Here is a 19,177-nt window from a genome sequence, read left to right as displayed (position 1 = left end):
GAGGGGAGTTTGAGTTGTGGTCAAATCAATTTTGTGCAGAGTTGTCTGGGTGCTTTAAGGAATAATGAGGGAGTAGAGAAGGGGCAAGTGGATGCTCAATATGGTCTGGGGAGTGACAAATTATAACAGCTTGGTCAGTATAAATGCCATTGAGACAGCTGTGTCTGCTAGCTGGCAGTATTGATGTTAGAATTTTATTCTGCAACAGATTTTGGGACACCGAGTCCGTATCCTTTCTGATAGACATTTCAAAGGCATGGCTCCCAGGTCCTTGAGAAAGATACTCCTGGGTTGTAGGAGATACATACATATATTTATCAAAAGAACAGAGGAAGGATTACAATTGTAAACTTTTTAAACAATGCTCTAGGGCAGGGAATTCTTAGCTGAAACAAATGGCTAATTCTTTTGACAGTCTTGAGCTTTCTCAAGCTGAATTTTAGAGGAGGGTGGGGTCCTCCTAATGACTCCATCTTAAGCTGTTTAAAGGCTTTTGCTAGAATTTGTCCAAGTATGTCCACGTCTCATAACACAGGGGTTTGAATGGAGTCCTGTGTGCCCAGCATGCTTTCCAGTTCTCCAGTTAGAGTGGACAAACCCAGAGACCACAGAGCTCAGGGACTGACACAATGCTAACACACACTATTGTTTACAAAGAGAGGGTAAGAGACAGACTGAGAAAAATTAAACAGAAATGGATCAAACTGTTCAACAACAACAAGTGGCTGTGTGAATATTGACATAGTGACAGGATTTAAGCATTGTTATAAACTGAATATTTATACCCTCCCCCCATTTGTATATTGAAACCAATTCCCTATGTGATTTTAGTGAATGTGGGACTTTGGGAAATGATTAAGCCCTACATGTGGGACCCTCATGAATAGGTTAGTGCCCCTATAAAAGATAGCCTGGAGAGCCCCCTAACCTCTTCTGTCATGTGCAGGAAGAAGATGGTCATCTGTGCATCAGGAACTGGGCTCTGACCAGGCACCAAATCTACTGTTGCCTTGATCTTGGACTTCTCAGTCCCAGAGCTGTGAGAAATAAATTCCTGTTGTATTAAAAAGCCACCCACTCTGGCTATGGTGTTTTGTTATAGCAGTTCAAAAGGACATTTGGACATTTATCATTCAAACTAGAATATTTTAGAGCTAATTTCACATAAAGTTATGAGAATTATTTACAAATTAAACAAATTTCCTTTTTAAAAATTGTATTATAATAATTATTATTATTTTTTAAATTCTATTGCCAAGGTGGGGCTCAAACTCATGACTCTAGGATCAAGAGTCAGATGCTCTACTGACTGAGCTAACCAGGCACCCCCAAAAATTTGACTTTTGGTTAACAACATGGATTTTAAAATGGGAATGAGATATGTAAAATTAATATTCATTAGCATTATGTAGGCCACCAGTTTCTATCAGTAATGCTGGGGTTAACAGATTAATTACAGTACTCCAATTTTAAATATTTTTTAAAGATATTTATTTATTTATTTATTTATTTATTTATTTATTTATAGAGTCAGAGAGAGAGAGAGAGAGAGAGAGAGACAGGCAGAGGGAGAAGCAGGCATCATACAGAGAGCCCGATGTGGGACTCGATCCAGGGTCCCCAGGATCACGTCCTGGGCTGCAGGCGGCGCTAAACCGCTGTGCCACTGGGGCTGCCCCCAGTACTCCAATTTTATACTAGAAACATTTAGTTGTGTTACATGACCCCAAAATACTTCCTCATAATGTTCACTTTTTTACTATAGATTTTTACTTGAATTTATTGAAATGGAATTTACAATTTTGATGAGTTTTGATAAATACATACTCCTATGCAAGCAGCATTGATTATAAATCATTTCTGTCACCCCAAGAAGTTTCTCTATCACGTTTTGCTGTCATCCTCAAACCAAAGTAATCATTGATGTCCTATCTGTTGTTATAAATTAGTTTTTCCTTTAAATTTTCATAGAAATGGAATATTATAGCATGATCACTTTCATGTTCATCTTCTTTTGAGCATCGCACTGTTTTAGAGATAAATCTATGCTTGTATACAGAAGTAATTCACTATTTTTTGTTATAGGATGTTATCTCAATTATGCATATACAGCACCTTGTTCTTCCATTTACCAGTGAATGGGTTTTGAATTATTTTCAGTTTGGGATGATTGAGACTACAGTTGCTTTGAATATTCAAGTATAAATTTGATGAAGATATTTTTACTTTGTAAATGTTTATTCATTTTAGAGAGAGTGCAGGTAGGGGCAGAGGGAGAGGGAGAATTTTTATAATTGTCTTCTCTTTACATATGTTTGCATGTTTTCTTTGGTTTGCTTCTAAGATTTCTCTATCCATGATTTCAGCAATGTGATTTAAATGGGCCTTGTGCAGGGGCTCCTGGGTGTCTCAGTTGTTAGTTCAGCATCTGAGTCTTGATTTTGACTCAGGTCATGATCTCAGAGTCATGGGATCAAGCCCTGGTGTTCAGCTTCATGCTGGTTGGGCATGGAGCCTGCTTAATATTCTCAAAATCTATAAGTGGGCTTTCGTGTGGTTATCTGTTAGACTGCTCACTATTTCACCACTGGTCATGGAATCTCTGTTGTTTTCTCTTTATCTTAATGTTTTGTATGTGCATGCTTTAGTTTGGCAGCTTCTATTGCTTTGCCATTGAGTGGATAGATTATTTCTTCTGTGGTAACTATTGATTCCATCCAGAATTGTTTTAATTTCAATATTGTACTTTTCATCTTTAGAAATCCTGTGTGGTTCTTAATTTTGATCAGATATAGGATATGGCATATTTAATACTGTTGAATATTGTTTTACTGTTCTTTAAAGTGTTTTGAAGCTTGAACTTTAACAATGCAGAGTGTTTTTAAGCTTTGTTAGAAAACGTCTAGAGTAGCCTTTGATATAAGTACACGTTAGCCCTACTAAATTACAACCCTACCCAGGTCTATTCTGAATATTCCAGATATTCCAAGAAGACCAAGACTGTAAGTGGCTAGAACCGAAATTACTGCCTAATTCTGTGTGAGCTTTTTGGATTTTTCAGCTTCTTACACCCTTATTATTCTTTGTCCTGTGCATGTATTCTTCATCATTCAGACAACATATCAAGAGGACTGCATTGCAGATGTCTGCAGCTGTTTCTTTGTATGCAGTTGACTCTTGAATGGATTTCAACTACCTGAATCCACTTACACACAGGTTGTTTTCAATAAATACAGTACAGGATTGTGCATGTGTTTTTCTCATGGTTTTCTTAATAACATTTCTTCTTCTCTATTTTACTTTATTTTAAGAATATAGTACATGGTACATATATGTTAGTTGACTGTATTATTGGCAAAGCTTTACTAATCAGTAGTACACTATTAGTAGTTAAGTTTTGGGGGAGTCAAAAGCTGTATGTGGATTTTCAACTCTGCAGAAGTTGGCTTCCCTAACCCCCATGTTGTTCAAGGGTCAACCTTTGATTTCTGTCCTTGCTACTTTGCCTGCAAATTTCAGCCATTTGTTCCTCCTTAATCATCAATCTGTATCTTCTTAACTCAGCAAGCTCTAGTGCTTCGACTGGGTTTCCCTTTCCTGAGCTTTAGTCCAAAAAGTATATATAGGCAAAAGTTATGAGAATCTTCTGGGTTTCTCTTTTTTTACCGCTTTGCTGAGAGATTATAGTTCTGTGCTTTCCTTGTCAATGTCTGAAAACTACTGTTTTTCATTCAGTTTATAGCTAAGACTAGAAGACAAGTTTGATCCCAGTGACTCCTTCATCTTAGCTGGAGCTGGGTATACGTATTGTATGTGTGTGTATCACTTTTAGTTTTATGGTAAATTGATTATCATTTAGAAAAATTTTGTAATTATGGAATTGTCTCACTTTTATTCAACTCTTTAAAACTTTTAAAAACTTTTATTATATACTTAAATATACGATATCCTATCTAAAATACACACATAATTTATTTAAAATACTGAACTTAAAGCCTTTGGTGATTTTGTTTTTGAGCTGCATTATTTTTTAAAACTAAGAATGTTATGGATCACGAGTTAAGAATGAGATCTGTAACGTGCGGCAATATATCCTCAAAATATACATGTAGTCTCCATTTTAGTAAAAGTCTGATATTTAAAAAGGCTGTTACAGTTTGAAACATTTTGAGCAACAGATCACCGACCCCATTCCTCAGAAGTAAAAGTTTTGTCTCAGGGAGTGCCTATCAGTTTGAGAAATGCATTACTGTTGGTTCAGTAGTCTCATTTGTTCTTCTCATCTGTATGGAGATGTGCTTATGATACTTTTCTGAATATCGTTTTTGTAATGACTCCATTTTATCGCATTATGGAACACCTGTTTTTGTATTTGTTATCATATATCCTCCATACATCTCTAGAAAAGGGAAGTTGAACAGAAGCAAACATAGATTAATAGCTGGTCGGTGTAATAAACTTCATAACCTAAAATCTTGTTGCTTTTAACCCTATCCTGTCACTGTAATTCACTATAATATTTCTAAATCTCTGCTTTTTGCTGCTCTTTTTTTTTTTTCCTTTCTACAGCTGCATAAGCAGGTGCAGGTTTGAAGCAGTATAAGGGATGAAAGAGAGTTTATCATGCAAATAATAGTATCATTTACCCCACCTCAACCCTGTAATTGACCTGATTGATCGTAATGTTAAGATTCTCTCTCTGAATTCACTAAAAACCAGTGGGTAAATATATAGCAAGGGGCATTTTATTGACACAGTAGAACCTAATAGCAGTCTATCTTTTAAAAATACATATGATTTTCCTAACAGAACCAACTGAGGTTTTCGTTCTGTAAGTGTATCTTTCCCCTTGCTTTGAAATGAGAAATACCATATCATTTTGTTTTCTGCTGCACATTTGCCACAGTCCTTAAAGGTTTCACGTGAAGCAAAATAAATCATCCAGACACGTAATATTTATAAGCATGGCAGTTTAAGTAAAACGAGGACTGTTCCTTTTAATTCAAATTCCTGATAGATTTTTTTTTTTCAAGCTAGGTGCACAAAGGGCATGACGATGTAACATCCATATGCTGATTTGAATAAATTGGGCTGATTGGCTTCTGGAAACTTTTTTGAAGGCCCAAGCATATCCAGGAGAATAAAGCCTTAATGTCCAGCTGTCTTTTATACCTACCAAGGTAAATATACCCCAAATGATCTTTTATTTGGCTATATATCTCATACAGAAAGAAGTGGAAACCAATAAAAAGGAAGTGACTCTGCCTAACATGAAGCAGAAGGGAAGGAAGCTTTGTGGCAATGTTCTGTGAAAGGTTGTAGAGATACATAATATAATCTGCATAACTGACAAAGTACCCTGGGTGGTAACACAGTGCATAAGTTTTCAGGAACAAGCCATATATTTTGTAAAGAAAGAATTTAAAGGGACAGTGTGGATATAATCAGTCTATGTGGATGGCATTTTGAGCTTATTAAAACTATCTCATGTCAAAACAAATTCAAAAGAACTTATTGTTGCTTTATGTAATTCAAAATATAGCCATCTCCAATGTCTCTTTTCAAAGCCCATAATATACAAATAGTCAAGCACAGATGCTTGACATCTAATTTATTTTTGATATTCTGTGAGCCTAGTGCATCAGTTTGCTCATATTTGAAGCACAGAGTTATAAAACAAAATTCAAATGTTGTGAACATTTCATTGAGGCCATTATTCTCTAGTCAGCAAGGCTGAACGTTTGAAATATTCTCAAAATCAGTTTATCTCTCATACTAAACACAGCTTGCCACTTTTAAATCTGATAATGACCCCAACATTTTTTTGGAGATGAAGTAGAGTAAATGCTGCATCTGTTTGATAAGGTGTCTAGAATTTCATAAATTTCTTTATGCCAAAGTAAATAAACATAAACTAGACTGATACAAAATACTAGTACAATAGTGAAAAACTATTACACTTGGCACATTTGGCTTGAAATCAGGTACTATTCCATTTTGATAAGCCACCATAACTAAAATAATTACAGCAGATAGTATCTTTCATAAATAAGATTTGTTACATGCTTTAAAATTAATTAATTAATTAATTAATTAATTAATTAATTAATTTACTTGAAGGGGAGGGACAGAGGAAGAGAATCCTTAAGCAGACTTCCTGCTGAGACAGAGTTTCATGTGGGACTAGATCCCAGAACCCTGAATTTGTGACCTGAGCCAAAATTTGTGCTCAGTGAGGAGTCTGCTTCAGAGTCTCTCTCTTCGTCTCCCTTTGCCCTTCCCTGTGCATACTCCTTCTTGCTCTTTCTTTCAAATAAATAAATAAATAATAGATAAATAAACAAACAAAATCTTTATTTTTTTTTCCAAAGGCATTTTATTATACATCAACTTACCAGGAAAAAAATTTTCCATCACGCATTCTATGGTTCTTAAAAATCAGTGTTCTTTCACTTTTCATTCACCATGTCAGTGATCTACCCAGAAAAGAGTAAAATCTAAAGTAAAGTTTAGATATGGCAATCAAACACCTCTGATTTAATGCAAATGATAATTTCTCAATGTGTAAAACAGAGTTCTTTGACTCAGAATGTGAAAGCATTAAATTGGAAACTGAAAAAGCAAGCAAACCAAAAGTTTATTTGGAGTCTTTAAGAATTTAAGTCCAGGAGACACAGATTCAAGAGGAACCTGAAAGGTTCTGGGTGTTGGGGTTAGCCATTCAGGAGCTTGTAGTTCAATTATCTGGGGTATGTTTCAGATCACTGATTATAGGGAAGCCATTGATTTTGCAGCTATCCCCATTGTTTGAGTTCCTCCCATCTGCCCAAAGTCACTTCTGGGGAATTTAAAGGGCCATTGTATTTTATTTCATCTTCTTTTTTTCTTTTTTTCTTTTTTTTCTTTTTGAGAGTGGGAAGCAGCCATATATACAGAGGCATTTTAAAAAGTCACAGTATACTCTCTCTCTCTCTCTCTGTTTCTCTGTCAAATAAATGAATAATCTTAAAAAAAAAAAAAAAGTCACAGTGAGGGTCCAGAGAAAGTTACAGAATTAGAAAAGACCTAAAAAGACCTCAAGTTTACATTTCAAATTTACTCATCTTCTGCACAGAGACACCTTATAACAATACAAAAACATTGGGAAGAGGAAGAGTCTGATATTCAGAGTCACCACATTGTTAGATTCCTATATCTCGTTTCCAACAAAAAAATCACAAGGCATACAAAGAAATGAAACCTTGTCCCATTCAAAGGAGAACATAAAACAACAGAAACATTCTTTATGAAAACCTTGGTGGCAAATCTACCAGATAAATACTTTAAACAATTGTCCTAAAGATGCTCAAAGAACCAGAGGAAGAGATGGAGAAAGAAAACTAGAAATAAAAACTGCCTATTGATAATAAAATAGGATATGATGCAGTATTTAAAGGGAATGAGCTAGTAATACCTGCATGAACATGCATGAACCTCAGAAGCATCACATTGAGAAAATGATTGAGTGAATGAAACCAGACATAAAAGTATATAGACTATGTAATTCCATTTATATGAACTTCTAGAAGAGGCAAAACTAATTTATAGTAATAGAAATCAGAGCAGTGATTGCTTAGGCGTTGAGAGAAGAATGTTTTACTGAAAAGAAGCATAACGGGCTTTCTGGTGTAATATAAAATTTCTTGATAGAGATCTGTGTTAATGAGTGTTAGGAATTTCTCAAAATACAAAATATATCTAATAAATAATAGAAAGTGGCATCAATCTATTTATTCATCCATTTATTCATATCTTCCCATCCCTATTTATCAAACACTGATTTTAAAAAGACCTAAGCCTAATGAAATGTCAGAGACCATATTCATTATATTACACATCAATTAAATTTAATCATCCCCTAATGTACATGGAATTAGAAATCACTTTTTCAAATTTTATTTGAAAATGATGAACCAAGGTAGAAATTACATATTTGAGAGAAAATTTGCTTTACTAAAATAGATGGAGCTCCCATTTTTAAAAAAAAACAGGTACAAAAAGAACTGAAGAAAAAAAAAAACATGTGGCTTATTCATAAACCATAAACTTGAGAGAATTATCCACGAGCTAGTTCTCAACCTAAAAGAAATAACAAATTTGTAAAAGAGATTTGGGGTTGAAATAATTTGACTCTTGTGTTAAATCCTCTTCTGTTTTAAAGAGAGGAGGTTTAAGCAGTAGGCATCCCTGAAGCATTAATGAGAGTTATGAGATCCTTTGATCTATAAGTGGGTGTTGATGATGGAGGACAATTTTTATTTTTGTAGGTCCATCTTGAACATTTTCACCCCAGTCACTGTGTCAGAAAGCATCCAGTACATTTCTAAATGTTTCTCTGGGAATACATATTTCTTCCTTACACTTTTCCTCCCCCCACCCACCACCACCTTGGAAGCTACTAACCTAAAAATCTTGAGTGACCACATTTCTGTTGGAGGGACCCTGTACTGAGTCTGTGACTAGTGTGGTAAAGAAAGACTCTGAGAGGACTATCTAAGAAGAGACTAAGGATGGTCTTAGAAAACACTGAAAAATACAATGTGGTTAGAGAAAGCATTCAAATATTGACCAGCTTAACTTGGAGTGCAAAGGATAGGCTGAGTGCAATCTAATATATCCAAAGACTCTAGAGAAGGGTAGGCAGCCAAAGAGCTTGTGAAATGGATTTCAGCAATGGAGGCACATAGTGAGTGGGAAGATACTGGGTGATTTGCTAGCTCTTGCAGATGTCAGGATGGACAAATAATGTTTATGAATAAAGTAGCCCACAAGCTCTGAACAAGGATGATCCATTACTCCCAACCTAATCACTAATCCTGAAACTTAGATTGCCTCCTGAGCTTTCAGGAGAAGAAAAGATATTCACAAAATTATTCTAGAGTTATTAAATGGTTAAAAATAAATCATATTTTTAAATGAAGAGGTTTTTTTAGCCTTACTTGGCAATATTGAGTTCATTCCAATATGAAGAAATAAGGGTTTCACCCAAATTGGACTCAGTTGTAAATAAGTACATTTGCAACCTTGAAATTCTCCTTCATCTGGGGTAAGAGTATATAGTAAGAATTTTTAAGAATATTTGTATAGTATATATCTTTATCTGTGGTTGAAGACAACTCCTCAGATATGATCAGAAAGGAAATGTATCTCATAAAAGCATTAGAGTAATGCTGCGTAGAGAAGATGCATACTCTCGGAGTTATCAGTTTTAGAGTATTCCATAAGATTAAGCTTCAGAACACATTAAAAAGTTTGTCAAATTCTTAGAGAAGAGTGAGTAGGAGTAAAGTAAGGAGCATAGAAATATATATTTAATGGTCAAATATTGGACTCTACATTTTTGAAATAACTATCTTAGAGGTTTTGGTGCTAAAATTGAAGTCTTGAGCAGGCTTCGGAAGACGTTGCTCTAAAATTAGAGAGGGAGACCATTGCTAAACTAGAAAGTTCAGGGTAGAAGTAGCCATTTTTTGAGAGATTTTATATATATATTCTTTAGAGGGCATACTTTTTCTTTTGATTGTATAAAATCTTGACTTTTTGGATTACACTAAACCCTAAAGAAAGTCAATGGCAAGTAATATGAAAGTTATAGTTACAGGTTTCAGAAAATAGAGAAAATACAGGGATCTGGCCTCTTATTTTCCTCTGGAGCTTGTTATCTCAGTCCAAGAGATTCCTGAAGAGCTGGAAGCTTAGTTGTAGATTTTGTTGGACACCCAGCCAAATATCTGTTCCCTTTAAGCAGCAGAATCTTGTTGTTGATAAGCTTACCGATGTGTTTCCCTGATTTCATCAGAAATTCTAATGAGAACCTTCATCAGAAATTCTAATTATATTCATATTAAGTTCACTGGGGGGAAGGAAGCCAATGATGGGGTAAGGGGATGGCCTGGGGTATTCAGTAGAGTAGGCTGAGGTACGAAGAGATCATATTATCTTCTATTCATAAAGGATAGACCTCTGTAGAAATAGAACAGAAAATATAGTAATCCTGGGATCCCTGGGTAGTGCAGCGGTTTGGCGCCTGCCTTTGGCCCAGGGCGCGATCCTGGAGACTCGGGATCGAATCCCACGTCGGGCTCCCGGTGCATGGAGCCTGCTTCTCCCTCTGCCTGTGTCTCTGCCTCTCTCTCTCTCTCTCTCTCTCTCTCTGTGACTATCATAAATAAATAAAAATACCTTTAAATATAGTAATTCTAATATTTAACACTTAATGAGTACTACCTGTAAGGTTCTTTTCTAAGAACTTTATATGAGTTAAATAATTTTCTCCTCAGCCGACTCCTAAATAGTAGGTAATGAAATTAAATTATTTTATAGGTTATTAACTGAAATACAGAGAAGTTGAGAAATTTGCCCAAGTTATAGAGCTAGAAAATGGTACAGAGAATCTGCTTCTAGAAACTTCAATATCAAGCCCCATAATGCCCTTGTAATTAATTAATTAATATTACTCTTTGTAAGAAGGAGGTATAAACTTTATTTGGCTTACAGACTAAAGTGTAACATAGAGGAATATTTAAGAAAAATATTCATGTACCAATATCTAGAAAATTAACTAGGTGAAAAACAATCAAATATTATTTACTGGAGTTATATTGACTTACTAGACTCAAACACATACCACATAAGGGTGAGATATAATATTCCTCTTATGTTTAAATGTAAATATTTTATGTATATATAATATTAAAATAAAAACGCTTATTTTTAAGTCTTTGAAACAATTTTATAATATATTTATACAGGCCACAAAAGATGTCAATACTTTCTGTATAATTTAAACTATACAGATGACATTCTATGATATGCCCAAGACTTATTTGAAAGAAAAGTAAAATATACTAATACATCCGAAGCAAATTCAAGAAAAAAATTAACAAATTCAAATAATATTAGAAATAAAGTAAGGTATAACTTAAAAAAATATAAAGAATACTATGTAAAATTTGTTTCTAACTGACAATTTTTCTGTATTGTCAGTTAGAAAATTAATATTCAAATTTAAAAAATGGAACAAAAATAAAACGTTTCAAAAGTGGAATAGATATGGACAGAGCATACTTAGTTTCCCAGATGAACTCAAGTGTCCAAAATTGCAGTACATACAAAATCTCAAGGTCAAAATTATTCTTAAGGGTTAAAATATCTTTCCTAATTTTAATTCATTTTTTTAAATTAAAACTTTGATGACAGTTGCAATCTCTTATCTGCTCTGTTGTTGCTGATGAGTTATATATTTGTCTTTATATTAAGCCAGGGTAAGTTCTCCTATTGAAGAAGTCTTTCTTCAATAGTATAATAATTTAAATATTGGAATATAGCTAGCATTCAAATTGTTCTCTAAACAATGAAACAAAAAATTAAATCCTTCAGATCTTTCTAATTTAATATTATTAAATTTCATCTGTTCTCCAGCATTCATAAATTCCAAAATAAACTTAGTACCTTCTAAAAGTTTAAATCTATTCAAAGAATTCCAATTGTAGCTGCTTGTTTACACAAAGACTTTTTTCTTGTCAGGAGTTTCCTTGCTCACATTCTTTCTCCCTTCTATGAGCCATGTTTCAATCTACCTTCATTGTCTGGCATGATAAATCTTCTTTAAAGTCTACACCTATCCAGTATTTAATCATTTTCAAGGTTATGAATTTTCTTCTAAACTTTATCCTGAATTGATTTTCCTTTTTCTGAAGACATGATTTATCATATATTTTGGAATATTCTATTATGCTTTACATGATTCACTCTCATAACTATATAGAGTAAGAAGTATTTATCTTTTTTCTGTCTGTTCTTATAAATATGTCTAAGGCAAAGTGGAAAGTATCTAGCAAAATTAACATAACAAAAGTGGAAAGTATCTAACAAAATTAACATCAATATTTTAATTGTAAGCCTATGGAAGATATGCTTATTATCAATTAACCAATACAGTACTCAATGTAATTAATGTTGCTTCACTATTGATGATTAGTTATGATAAATTATTTATCATTTTTTCAACAAGTCAAGGTTGATTTCTAGAAGATATAAGAAACTGATGTAAAGATCAAACCAATTTTATAAGCCTTTTCATATTTAGTAGAGCCCTTAAAAGCATGTGAATGTTTTTGGAAATGGTATCTATAGAAAGAGAAAATTCCTGTTTTTTAAAGATTTTATTTATTTTTTCATGAGAGACACAGAGAGAGGCAGAGACATAGGTAGTGGGGGAAACAGGCTCCCTGTGGTAAGCCTGATATGGGACTAGATTCCAGGATCTTGGGATCACACTCTGAGCTGAAGGCAGATGCTCAACCACTGAGCCACCCAGGAGTCTCTATTTATGCACATTTTATACCCACAACACCCATCTCAATAGGAGACTGGCTTCAACTGTTAGCAAATTGCATGTGCTTGACATCAATTCCATACTAGCAATAAGATTGAAATATTTCATAAGAGAGAAAAAGGTCCTTTCTTATTAAACAAATATTATATTGTGTGATCCTTAAACATACAGATTGCTATTTAAAATAATATCTTCACATGGTTGCTAATAAAGCAACTATTACTCTCCTACTACTTTCTTAAGAATAAAGCCATTATTTATTCATGCTTTGTATAATTGGTAGATGTTGATTAGTATAAGGCAACAATGACATTTCTGTTTCCTTCCCACTAATTGGAAATCAACATGAGTATGTCCCATATTTAGCCAATAATACCTAAGGATAGGTCCACTGAGGTTTTTGAGAAAGTTAAAATTAAATAGCACAGAAGCTAATGTTTTACTGCCTTAGATATTGACATGTGAGGATGATGCTTGAAGCTTCATAAGTGATTGTAAAAAGTATCAGAGTAAAGCCAAAAGGATTGCTTAGAAGCCAAAAAAGAATTGAGTAAAGTGTTAAATTAATAAATATTTCTTCTATGGTGTGGTGACACATTATTATGTTCATTTTATTTTCACCCTTAGTGACTTGAAGCCAAAGACATCTTAACTAATGTATTATTAAATGCTTGTGATATTGTTTTATTATTAAAAACCAATAGACAGGAAAAGGTGAAGGGAATTAAGAGGTACAAATTCCCCATTATAAAATAAATAAGTCATGAGGATCTAATGCACGACATTGGAAATAGAGTCACTAATATTGTAATAATTTCATATGGTGAGAGATGGTAACTAAACTTATTGTGACAATTATCTTGTAGTGCAGAAGAATATTGAATCACTACACTCTCCTACATCTGAAGCAAATAGTATATTGTATGTCAAGTATACTTAAATTAAAACAATAGTAAACAGATAAGTAACTGAATATTTCAACCATATAGTTTAAATAAAAATAAGTAATTGTTGCACAATCAAAATCACTTTGCTTCATAACTCTTTTTCATTGTTCAAGATAACAATGTAAACTGTCTATCCAATATATGTACTAATTTATTTGCTGGGAAACAGTGTTTTCAGCTTTATACTGATACTAAATCAGATGTTCTTCAGGAGCAACACTGAGGTTCTCTTGTGCTTAATGCAGTTGAACAGTTTCGGTCTAAAAATTCACACTATATAGGACATTGATTAAATCTGAAACAACATTTTGCTTGTAATGAGCAGATTAGAAGCTGGTTAGGGGGAGCATTTTTAGATTATTCTCAGAAATACCTTTACCACAATTTTTATGTGGGGATTTTACAAAGAGATTTCATTTTACGAGGTGATCTTCAAGAAAAAGACGTTTATATAAAAAGGACAAATACATGTCTTATGGAAGACTGTTTACTCTCCTTCCCTGGGGCTTAAGACTGTTGTTCCTTGGGAGAGAGAGGGGAGAAGAGGGACACTTTGTCTTTCCATCAGAAATGACTACACTTTTTTTTCCAGTTTGCACAAGTGTCTGAAGTTTTTCTCAGCCTCATATCTGCCCCCAGTCTTTCTAAGGAGCACACAGCACTGTCCATGTGGAAGAGTCTGCAAGCCTGAGCAAACCCAGGTTTGTCTGTGGCTCCCAGGTATTTTATACACTTTAGCCTATAATTGGCTTTTAACAATTCAATAAACGTTTTAACTAAATCTTCTTCACTGGTTTAATGATACTTTCATATTTTCTTGTGCTCTGCTCCAACTAAGCCATGCTCATGCTCATATTCCCCTCAAACGTATGTGTTTTTTTTTTTTTTCTTAGAATTGAAGCTAGTTGATTGCCTTCTAGTCTCAGCTTTCTGATGTGTTCAAAATTTCCTATTTTTAATGTGGGAATGTAATCTCTGGCTATTACATTCTAAGTTGAAGCCAGAAATACCATCTCCTTTTAATTAGGCCAGCATAAACTTGATAATGAAAGAACACTAGACAGAAGAGAAATCACACTTCCAATTCTGTTATAACCACAGATGCAAAATCACTACACAGAATTCTTATAAATAGAATCCAGCAACAAACAAGAAAAAAATCATTTTGATGACCAAAAACAGGGGGAAAAAAAAGTAAAAATAAAACTACGTCTCATGTGAAAGATCTTTGAATATAAATTCCAACTAAATGTTGAGATATGTAAATAAATTCTAAGTAAATTAAGGTATACCATGGTCACTAATTATGAGATTCTCAATTAGAAATATATGAATTCTCCCCAGTCTGATGTACAGGCATGAGTATATATTAATAAACATGTTTTAAAATTGTTATGGAAATATGAAGAATCAAGAATAAATAAGACAATCCCGAGGAAGAGGGAAATATTAGATACTTTAAAATAAGAGGGACAAAGAGGACAGTATCACAATCCCAGATTTCAATATATACTACAAAACGAAGCAGAATGGTACTGGACAAAAATGGACACATAGATCAATGGAACAGAACAGAGATCCCAAAGATATACTCAGGCTTATGTAGCTAATTGATATAAGACCAAGGAGGCAAGAATATACCACAGGGAAAGTGAGTCTTCAAAAAATGGTATTGGAAAAACTAGATGGCTACATGCAAAAGAATAAAAATGGACAACTTTCTTATTCCAGGCACAAAAGAAAAAACTTAAAATGGATCAAAGATCTAAAATTGAGACCTAAAACTATAAAACTCTTAAGAGAAAACATAGGCAGTAATCTCTTTGATACTGGCTTGGCAACATTTTTCTAGATATGTCTTCGTAGGCAAGGGAAGCAAAGGCAAAACAAACTATTGGGATTATACTAAATTATCTGTTTCTGCATAGCAAAGGAAACCTACTGAATGGGAGAAGATATTTTCAAGTAATATAACCAAAAAAAGGTTAATATCCAAAATATATGAAGAATTTGTACTACTCAACACCAAGAAGACAAATAATTTGATTAAAAAATGAGCAGAGGACCTAAATAGACATTTTTCCAAAGACACACAGATGGCCAAGAAGCACATGAAAAGTTGCTCAACATCACTAATCATCAGGGTAATGCAAATCAAAACAATAATGGAATATTGCTTCACACCTGTCAGAATGGTATCAAAAAGACAAGAAAAAACAAGTATTGGCAAAGATATGGATAAAAGGGAACCCTGGTGCACTGTTGGTAGGAATGTAGATTGATATAACCATTGTGGCAAACAGTATGGAGTTTTCCAAAAAAAATTAAAAATAGAAGTACCATATAATCTGGTATTTCCACTATTTATTTAAGAAAACAAAACATTAGTTCAAAAAGATATATGTAGCCCTACATTTATTGCAGAATTATTTACAATAGACAAACATGGAAGCAATGTAAATGCCCACCAATAGATAAATGAATGAAGAAGACACATGTAAACACACTTAAACTGGAATACTACTCAGCCATAAAAAATAATGAGATTGTGTCATTTGCAACAACATGAATGGGCCTAGAGGTATTATGCTAAGTGAAGTAAGGCAGACAAAGACAAATACCATCCAATTTCACTTAGTGTAATCCATAAAAACAAAACAAAACAAATTTATTTTTAAAGAAAAGACAGATAAAATAAACTGATGGTTGCCAGAGGCGAAGTGAGTGGGGTGATGGGCAATATAGGTGAAGGGGATTAAGAGGTACAAACTTTCAGTTATAAAACAGGGAGATGAAAAGCACAGCATAGAGAATATAGTCAATAATATTGTAATAATGTATGGTGACTACACTTAATGGTGAGCACTGAGTAATACATGGAATTGTTGAATCACTACATTGTACACACGAAATTAATATAACACTGTGTCAACTATACTTTAAAAACATGTATTTAAAAAATTCAGTCTTGTCTATGTGTTTGATCTTAAGGAATATATAAAGTATAGGTGCTCTCTAATACATTATTGTGTTACTAATAACTAAAGAAGCACATTACATCTCCCACTCATATCATTGTTGAAATTACTTGTCACTGTGTAATAAGTATACTTATTTATTTTTTTAAAGATTTTATATACTTATTCATGAGAGACACACAAAGAGAGGCAAAAACACAGGCAGAGGGAGAAGCAGGCTCCATTCAGGGGACCCGATGTGGGACTCAATACCAGGACCCCAGGATCATGACCTGAATGGAAGGCAGATGCTTCCACTGAGCCACTCATGTGCTCCTAAATATACTTATTCTAAATGCAAAACAAAACAGAAAACCAATAAGACAATACTGAAAAACAGAGAAAAGCTAAATGTTTTAAAAAATGGATTATGAAGGTCTAATATAAAGCTATGAATTAAGACAGTGTGATGTGATATTGGCGTGAAATTAGGAATTCTCTATTTCTAATGGAGAACTAGATAAACAGAGTCCATTAAAAGGTCACATATATATGGTCATCTGATTTGCAATAGATGTGACAATGCAGTGCCAAAGGGGTAGGATGGCCCCACACACACCCCCAAAAAAGCTTGTCAATTAACTCTTCATTTGAAAAGCATCTATTAACACGTTTAATGCAATCCCTATCAAAATACCATGGACTTTCTTCAGAGAGTTAGAACAAATTATTTTAAGATTTGTGTGGAATCAGAAAAGACCCCGAATAGCCAGGGGAATTTTAAAAAAGAAAACCATAGCTGGGGGCATCACAATGCCAGATTTCAGGTTGTACTACAAAGCTGTGGTCATCAAGACAGTGTGGTACTGGCACAAAAACAGACACATAGATCAGTGGAACAGAATAGAGAACCCAGAAGTGGACCCTGAACTTTATGGTCAACTAATATTCAATAAAGGAGGAAAGACTATCCACTGGAAGAAAGACAGTCTCTTCAATAAATGGTGCTGGGAAAATTGGACATCCACATGCAGAAGAATGAAACTAGACCACTCTCTTTCACCATACACAAAGATAAACTCAAAATGGATGAAAGATCTAAATATGAGACAAGATTCCATCAAAATCCTAGAGAAGAACACAGGCAACACCCTTTTTGAACTCGGCCACAGTAACTTCTTGCAAGATACATCCACGAAGGCAAAAGAAACAAAAGCAAAAATGAACTATTGGGACTTCATCAAGATAAGAAGCTTTTGCACAGCAAAGGATACAGTCAACAAAACTCAAAGACAACCTACAGAATGGGAGAAGATATTTGCAAATGACATATCAGATAAAGGGCTAGTTTCCAAGATCTATAAAGAACTTATTAAACTCAACGCCAAAGAAACAAACAATCCAATCATGAAATGGGCAAAAGACATGAAGAGAAATCTCACAGAGGAAGACATAGACATGGCCAACATGCACATGAGAAAATGCTCTGCATCACTTGCCATCAGGGAAATAAAAATCAAAACCACAATGAGATACCACCTCACACCAGGGAGAATGGGGAAAATTAACAAGGCAGGAAACCACAAATGTTGGAGAGGATGTGGAGAAAAGGGAACCCTCTTACACTGTTGGTGGGAATGTGAACTGGTGCAGCCACTCTGGAAAACTGTGTGGAGGTTCCTCAAAGAGTTAAAGATAGACCTGCCCTATGACCAGCAATTGCACTGTTGGGGATTTACCCCAAAGATACAAATGCAATGAAATGCAGGGACACCTGCACCCCGATGTTTATAGCAGCAATGGCCACGATAGCCAAACTGTGGAACGAGCCTCGGTGTCCATCGAAAGATGAGTGGATAAAGAAGCTGTGGTCTATGTATACAATGGAATATTACTCAGCTGTTAGAAATGACAAATACCCACCATTTGCTTCAACGTGGATGGAACTGGAGGGTATTATGCTGAGTGAAGTAAGTCAGTCGGAGAAGGACAAACATTATATGTTCTCATTCATTTGGGGAATATAAATAATAGTGAAAGGGAATATAAGGGAAGGGAGAAGAAATGTGTGGGAAATATCAGAAAGGGAGACAGAACGTAAAGACTCCTAACTCTGGGAAACGAACTAGGGGTGGTAGAAGGGGAGGAGGGCGGGGGGTGGGAGTGAATGGGTGACGGGCACTGGGGGTTATTCTGTATGTTAGTAAATTGAACACCAATAAAAAATAAATTAAATAAAAAACCTGTATCTAACACAGTAAACAAAAGAAAATTTCAGAGTGACTGCTCATTCTATCTGAAGGGTAAAACTATAAAGTCTGATAAGAAATTTTTTGAAAAAAAAAAGAAAATATATGAGGCCATCATCACAGCCTTAGAAGAGACAATAATTTGTTAGACATAGTAACTACTAAAGAATTTTTTAAAAGATTAATTTGACTATATGAAAAGAAAAATTTACTTATTGTCAAAAGACAACCCTGAGAATAAAATAGACTCCATAGAATGGAAAAGATAATGGTAGCACATACTTTTGAAAATGGACTAAAACCCAAAATAAGTACAAACTTTTATGTGCCAATTAAAAATAAGTAAAAGGAAGAAAGCCGATTGAAAATGATACTCAGGGGCAGCTGGGTGGTTCAGTGGTTGAGCATCTGCCTTTGTCTCAGATTGTGATCCCAGGATCCTGGGATCAAGTCCCATATAAGGCTCCCTCCTTCTCCCTCTGCCTATGTCCCTGCTTCTCTTTGTGAGTCTCCCATGAATAAATAATATTATTATTAATAATATTGATATTATATGTTATTATCTAATATTATTTATATAATATTGTTATTAAATATTATTATTTCTTTAAAAAAGAAATTATAATCAAAGACATAAAAAGACCATAT

At 34.2% G+C, this 19,177-nt stretch overlaps 1 long non-coding RNA gene across 4 annotated transcripts in view; it reads left to right on the top strand.

Annotated features, from left to right (window-relative positions):
- The window catches only part of LOC112642798 (uncharacterized), a 212,695-nt gene that overhangs the window by 77,725 nt on the left and 115,793 nt on the right, over positions 1-19,177 (top strand). For 2 of the 4 annotated variants that reach the window (XR_007403917.1, XR_003125462.3), the window contains exon 2: positions 5,038-5,180. This is a non-coding gene — a long non-coding RNA (uncharacterized LOC112642798). Of the gene's footprint in view, positions 1-5,033; positions 5,181-13,915; positions 14,077-19,177 lie in introns of those variants that run through there. The other 2 variants (XR_003125463.3, XR_007403916.1) reach the window with 2 other exon arrangements.

The sequence above is a fragment of the Canis lupus genome, chromosome 19 (assembly GCF_003254725.2).
Source record: "Canis lupus dingo isolate Sandy chromosome 19, ASM325472v2, whole genome shotgun sequence".
Taxonomy (NCBI): Eukaryota; Metazoa; Chordata; class Mammalia; order Carnivora; family Canidae; genus Canis; species Canis lupus.
This window is presented reverse-complemented; position numbering and strand designations above follow the sequence as displayed.